We start from the raw sequence: 6,444 nt of genomic DNA, 5'->3' as shown, positions 1-6,444 counted from the left end.
GACAGTGAGATCCTGGTGTTCCTGGCAGTGAGCTCCTGGTGTTCCAGACAGTGAGCTCCTGGAGTTCCTGACTGTGAGCCCCTGGTGTTCCAGACAGTGATCTCCTCGCGTTCCTGACAGTGAGCTCCTGGTGTTCCTGACAGTGAGCTCCTGGCGTTCCTGACAGTGAGCTCCTAGTGTTCCTAACAGTGAGATCCTGGTGTTTCCGATAGTGAGCTCCTAGTGTTCCTGGCAGTGAGATCCTGGTGTTCCTGGCAGTGAGCTCCTGGTGTTCCAGACAGTGAGCTCCGGGTGTTCCTGACTGTGAGCCCCTGGTGTTCCAGACAGTGATCTCCTCGCGTTCCTGACAGTGAGGGCCTGGTGGTCCTGACAGTGAGCTCCTGGTGTTTCTGACAGTGAGCTCATGGCGTTCCTGACAGTGAGATCCTCGCGTTCCTGACACTGATCTCCTGGTTTTCCTGACAGTGAGCTCCTAGTGTTCCTGACAGTGAGCTCCTGGTGTTCCTGATAGTGAGCTCCTGGTGTTTCTGAAAGTGAGCTCCTAGTGTTCCTGACAGTGAGCTCCTAGCATTCCTGACTGTGAGCTCCTGGTGTTCCTGATAGTGAGCTCCTGGTGTTTCTGACAGTGAGCTCCTGGTGTTGCTGACAGTGAGCTCCTGGCGTATCTGAGAGTGAGCTCCTGGTGTTTCCGACAGTGAGCTCCAGGTGTTCCGAACAGTGAGCTCCTTGTGTTCCTCACAGTGAGCTCCTGGTGTTTCTGACAGTGAGCTCCAGGTGCTCCGAACGGTGAGTTCCCAGCATTCCTGACAGTGAGCACCTCGTGTTCCTGACATTGAGCTCCTAGCATTCCTGATAGAGAGCTCTTGGTGTTTCTGACAGTGATCTCCTGGTTGTCCTGATAGTGAGCACCTGGTGTTCCTGAGAGTGAGCTCCTAGCATTCCTGACAGTGAGCTCCTGGTGTTCCTGACAGGGAGGTCCTGGTGTTTCTGACAGTGAGCTCCTGGTGTTTCTGACAGTGAGCTCCTAATGTTCCTGATAGTAGGCTCCTGACGTTCCTGGCAGTGAGCTCATGGTGTTCCAGACAGTGAGCTCCTGGTGATCCTGACTGTGAGCTCCTGTTGTTACTGATAGTGATCTCCTGGCATTCCTGACAATGAGTCCTGGTGTTTCTGAAAGTGAGCCCCTAGTGTTTCTGACAGTGAGCCCCTAGTGTTCCTGATAGTGAGCTCCTGGTGTTTCTGACAATGAGCTCCTGATGATTCTGACAGTGAATTCCTACTGTTCCTGACAGTGAGCTCCTGGTGTTCCTGATAGTGAGCTCCTGGTGTTCCTGATAGTGAGCTCCTGGTGTTCCTGATAGTGAGCCCCGAGTGTTCCTGACAGTGATCTCCTGGTGTTCCTGATAGTGAGCTCCTGGTGTTCCTGACAGTGAGCTCCTGGTGTTTCAGACAGTGAGTTCCTGGTGTTCCTGACAGTGAAATCCTGGTGTTTCTGACAGTGAGCTCCTGGTGTTCCTGACAGTGAGCTCCTAGCATTCCTGACAGTCAGCTCCTGGTGTTCCTGACAGGGATCTCCTGGTGTTCCTGACAGTGACCTGCTGGTGTTCCTGACAGTGAGCTCCTAGTGTTCTTGACAGTGAGTTTCTGGTGTTTCTGACAGCGAGCTCCTGGTGTTCCTGACAGTGAATCCCTGGTGTTTTTGAAAGTGAGCTCCTGGTGTTCCTGACAGTGAGCTCCTGGTGTTTCTGACAGTGAGTTTCTGGTGTTTCTGACAGTGAGGTCCTAGCGTTCCTGACAGTGAGCTCCTGGTGTTTCTGACAGTGAGCTCCTAGCATTCCTGACATTGAGATCCTAGCGTTCCTGACACTGATCTCCTGGTTTTCCTGACCGTGAGCCTCTGGTGTTTCTGACAGTGAGCTCCTCGCGTTCCTGACAGTGAGATCCTAGCGTTCCTGACACTGATCTCCTGTTGTTCCTGACAGTGAGGTCCTGATGTTTCTGACAGTGAGCTCCTAGCGTTCCTGACAGTGAGATCCTAGCATTCCTGACACTGATCTCCTGGTGTTCCTGACAGTGATCTCCTGGTGTTCCTGACAGTGAGCTCTTGGTGTTCCTGACAGTGAGCTCCTGGTGTTCCTGACAGTGAGCTCCTGGTGTTCCTGATAGTGAGCTCCTGGTGCTCGTGACAGTGAGCTCCTGGCATTCCTGATAGTGAGCTCCTGGTGTTTCTGACAGTGAGCTCCTGGTGTTCCTGACAGTGAGCTCCTGGCATATCTGAGAGTGAGCTCTAGGTGTTCCTGATAGTGAGCTCCCAGCATTCCTGACAGTGAGCTCCTGGTGTTTCTGATAGTGAGCTCCTGGTGTTCCGAACAGTGAGCTCCCAGCAGTTCTGACAGTGAGCTCCTGGTGTTTCTTATAGTGAGCTCCAGGTGTTCCGAACAGTGAGCTCCCAGTATTCCTGACAGTGAGCTCCTGGTGTTCCTGACAGCGAGCTCCTGGCGTTCCTGATAGAGAGCTCCTGGTGTTTCTGACACTGATCTCCTGGTGTTCCTGATAGAGAGCTCCTGGTGTTCCTGAGAGTGAGCTCCTGGTGTTTCTGACAGTGAGCTCCTGGTGTTTCTGAATGTGAGCTCCTGGTGTTTCTGATAGTGAGCTCCAATGTTCCTGATAGTAGGCTCCTGACGTTCCTGGCAGTGTGCTCATGGTGTTGCAGACAGTGAGCTCCTGGTGTTCCTGACTGTGAGCTCCTGTTGTTACTGATAGTGATCTCCTGGCATTCCTGCCAATGAGTCCTGGTGTTTCTGACAGTGAGCCCCTAGTGTTTCTGACAGTGAGCCCCTAGTGTTCCTGATAGTGAGCTCCTGGTGTTTCTGACAATGAGCTCCTGATGTTTCTCACAGTGAGCTCCTAGTCGTCCTGACAGTGAGCTCCTGGTGTTCCTGATAGTGAGCTCCTGGTGTTCCTGATAGTGAGCTCCTGGTGTTTCTGACAGTGAGCCCCTAGTGTTCCTGACAGTGAGCTCCTGGTGTTCCTGATTGTGAGCTCCTGGTGTTCCTGACAGTGAGCTCCTGGTGTTTCTGAAAGTGAGTTCCTGGTGTTCCTGACAGTGAACCCCTGGTGTTTCTGACAGTGTGCCCCTGGTGTTCCTGACAGTGAGCTCCTAGCATTCCTGACAGTCAGCTCCTGGTGTTCCTGACAGGGATCTCCTGGTGTTCCTGACAGTGACCTGCTGGTGTTCCTGACAGTGAGCCCCTAGTGTTCCTGACAGTGAGTTTCTGGTGTTTCTGACAGTGAGCTCCTGGTGTTCCTGATAGTGAGCTCCTGATGTTTCTGACAATGAGCTCCTGGTGTTTCTGACAGTGAGCTCCAGGTGTTCCGAACAGTGAGTTCCCAGCATTCCTGACAGTGAGCACCTCGTGTTCCTGACATTGAGCTCCTAGCATTCCTGATAGAGAGCTCTTGGTGTTTCTGACAGTGATCTCCTGGTGTTCCTGATAGTGAGCGCCTGGTGTTCCTGAGAGTGAGCTCCTAGCATTCCTGACAGTGAGCTCCTGGTGTTCCTGACAGGGAGCTCCTGGTGTTTCTGACAGTGAGCTCCTGGTGTTTCTGAATGTGAGCTGCTGGTGTTTCTGACAGTGAGCTCCTAATGTTCCTGATAGTAGGCTCCTGACGTTCCTGGCAGTGAGCTCATGGTGTTCCAGACAGTGAGCTCCTGGTGTTCCTGACTGTGAGCTCCTGTTGTTACTGATAGTGATCTCCTGGCATTCCTGACAATGAGTCCTGGTGTTTCTGAAAGTGAGCCCCTAGTGTTTCTGACAGTGAGCCCCGAGTGTTCCTGATAGTCAGCTCCTGGTGTTCCTGACAGGGATCTCCTGGTGTTCCTGACAGTGACCTGCTGGTGTTCCTGACAGTGAGCCCCTAGTGTTCCTGACAGTGAGTTTCTGGTGTTTCTGACAGTGAGCTCCTGGTGTTCCTGATAGTGAGCTCCTGATGTTTCTGACAGTGAGCTCCTACTGTTCCTGACAGTGAGCTCCTGGTGTTCCTGATAGTGAGCTCCTGGTGTTCCTGATAGTGAGCTCCTGGTGTTCCTGATAGTGAGCCCCGAGTGTTCCTGACAGTGAGCTCCTGGTGTTCCTGATAGTGAGCTCCTGGTGTTCCTGACAGTGAGCTCCTGGTGTTTATGACAGTGAGTTCCTGGTGTTCCTGACAGTGAAATCCTGGTGTTTCTGACAGTGAGCTCCTGGTGTTCCAGACAGTGAGCTCCTATCATTCCTGACAGTGAGCTCCTGGTGTTCCTGACAGGGATCTCCTGGTGTTCCTGACAGTGACCTGCTGGTGTTCCTGACAGTGAGCCCCTAGTGTTCCTGACAGTGAGTTTCTGGTGTTTCTGACAGCAAGCTCCTGGTGTTCCTGATAGTGAGCTCCTGATGTTTCTGACAATGAGCTCCTGATGTTTCTGACAGTGAGCTCCTAGTGTTCCTAACAGTGAGCCCCTGGTGTTCCTGATAGTGAGCTCCTGGTGTTCCTGACAGTGAGCTCCTGGTGTTCCTGATAGTGAGCTCCTGGTGTTCCTGACAGTGAGCTCCTGGTGTTTCTGACAGTGAGTTCCTGGTGTTCCTGACAGTGAACTCCTGGTGTTTCTGACAGTGCGCTCCTGGTGTTCCTGACAGTGAGCTCCTAGCATTCCTGACAGTCAGCTCCTGGTGTTCCTGACAGGGATCTCCTGGTGTTCCTGACAGTGACCTGCTGGTGTTCCTGACAGTGAGCTCCTCGTGTTCCTGACAGTGAGATTCTGGTGTTTCTGACAGCGAGTTCCTGGTGTTCCTGACGGTGAATCCCTGGTGTTTTTGAAAGTGAGCTCGTGGTGTTCCTGACAGTGAGCTCCTGGTGTTTCTGACAGTGAGTTTCTGGTGTTTCTGACAGTGAGGTCCTAGCATTCCTGACAGTGAGCTGCTGGTGTTTCTGACAGTGAGCTCCTAGCATTCCTGACATTGAGATCCTAGCATTCCTGACACTGATCTCCTGGTGTTCCTGACAGTGAGCCTCTGGTCTTTCTGACAGTGAGCTCCTAGCGTTCCTGACAGTGAGATCCTAGCGTTCCTGACACTGATCTCCTGTTGTTCCTGACAGTGAGCTCCTGGTGTTTCTGACAGTGAGCTCCTGGTGTTCCTGATAGTGAGCTCCTGATGTTTCTGACAATGAGCTCCTGGTGTTTCTGACAGTGAGCTCCAGGTGTTCCGAACAGTGAGTTCCCAGCATTCCTGACAGTGAGCACCTCGTGTTCCTGACATTGAGCTCCTAGCATTCCTGATAGAGAGCTCTTGGTGTTTCTGACAGTGATCTCCTGGTGTTCCTGATAGTGAGCACCTGGTGTTCCTGAGAGTGAGCTCCTTGCATTCCTGACAGTGAGCTCCTGGTGTTCCTGACAGGGAGCTCCTGGTGTTTCTGACAGTGAGCTCCTGGTGTTTCTGAATGTGAGCTGCTGGTGTTTCTGACAGTGAGCTCCTAATGTTCCTGATAGTAGGCTCCTGACGTTCCTGGCAGTGAGCTCATGGTGTTCCAGACAGTGAGCTCCTGGTGTTCCTGACTGTGAGCTCCTGTTGTTACTGATAGTGATCTCCTGGCATTCCTGACAATGAGTCCTGGTGTTTCTGAAAGTGAGCCCCTAGTGTTTCTGACAGTGAGCCCCGAGTGTTCCTGATAGTGAGCTCCTGGTGTTTCTGACAATGAGCTCCTGATGTTTCTGACAGTGAGCTCCTACTGTTCCTGACAGTGAGCTCCTGGTGTTCCTGATAGTGAGCTCCTGGTGTTCCTGATAGTGAGCTCCTGGTGTTCCTGATAGTGAGCCCCGAGTGTTCCTGACAGTGAGCTCCTGGTGTTCCTGATAGTGAGCTCCTGGTGTTCCTGACAGTGAGCTCCTGGTGTTTCTGACAGTGAGTTCCTGGTGTTCCTGACAGTGAAATCCTGGTGTTTCTGACAGTGAGCTCCTGGTGTTCCAGACAGTGAGCTCCTAGCATTCCTGACAGTGAGTTTCTGGTGTTTCCGACAGCGAGCTCCTGGTGTTCCTGATAGTGAGCTCCTGATGTTTCTGACAATGAGCTCCTGATGTTTCTGACAGTGAGCTCCTAGTGTTCCTAACAGTGAGCCCCTGGTGTTCCTGATAGTGAGCTCCTGGTGTTCCTGACAGTGAGCTCCTTGTGTTCCTGATAGTGAGCTCCTGGTGTTCCTGACAGTGAGCTCATGGTGTTTCTGACAGTGAGTTCCTGGTGTTCCTGACAGTGAAATCCTGGTGTTTCTGACAGTGCGCTCCTGGTGTTCCTGACAGTGAGCTCCTAGCATTCCTGACAGTCAGCTCCTGGTGTTCCTGACAGGGATCTCCTGGTGTTCCTGACAGTGACCTGCTGGTGTTCCTGACAGTGAGCTCCTCGTGTTCCTGACAGTGAG

This window comes from Chiloscyllium plagiosum, unplaced genomic scaffold, assembly GCF_037043375.1.
Source record: "Chiloscyllium plagiosum isolate Xiang-an unplaced genomic scaffold, Cpla_swu_hap1 HiC_scaffold_16, whole genome shotgun sequence".
In the NCBI taxonomy this organism is placed as follows: Eukaryota; Metazoa; Chordata; class Chondrichthyes; order Orectolobiformes; family Hemiscylliidae; genus Chiloscyllium; species Chiloscyllium plagiosum.
This window is presented reverse-complemented; position numbering follows the sequence as displayed.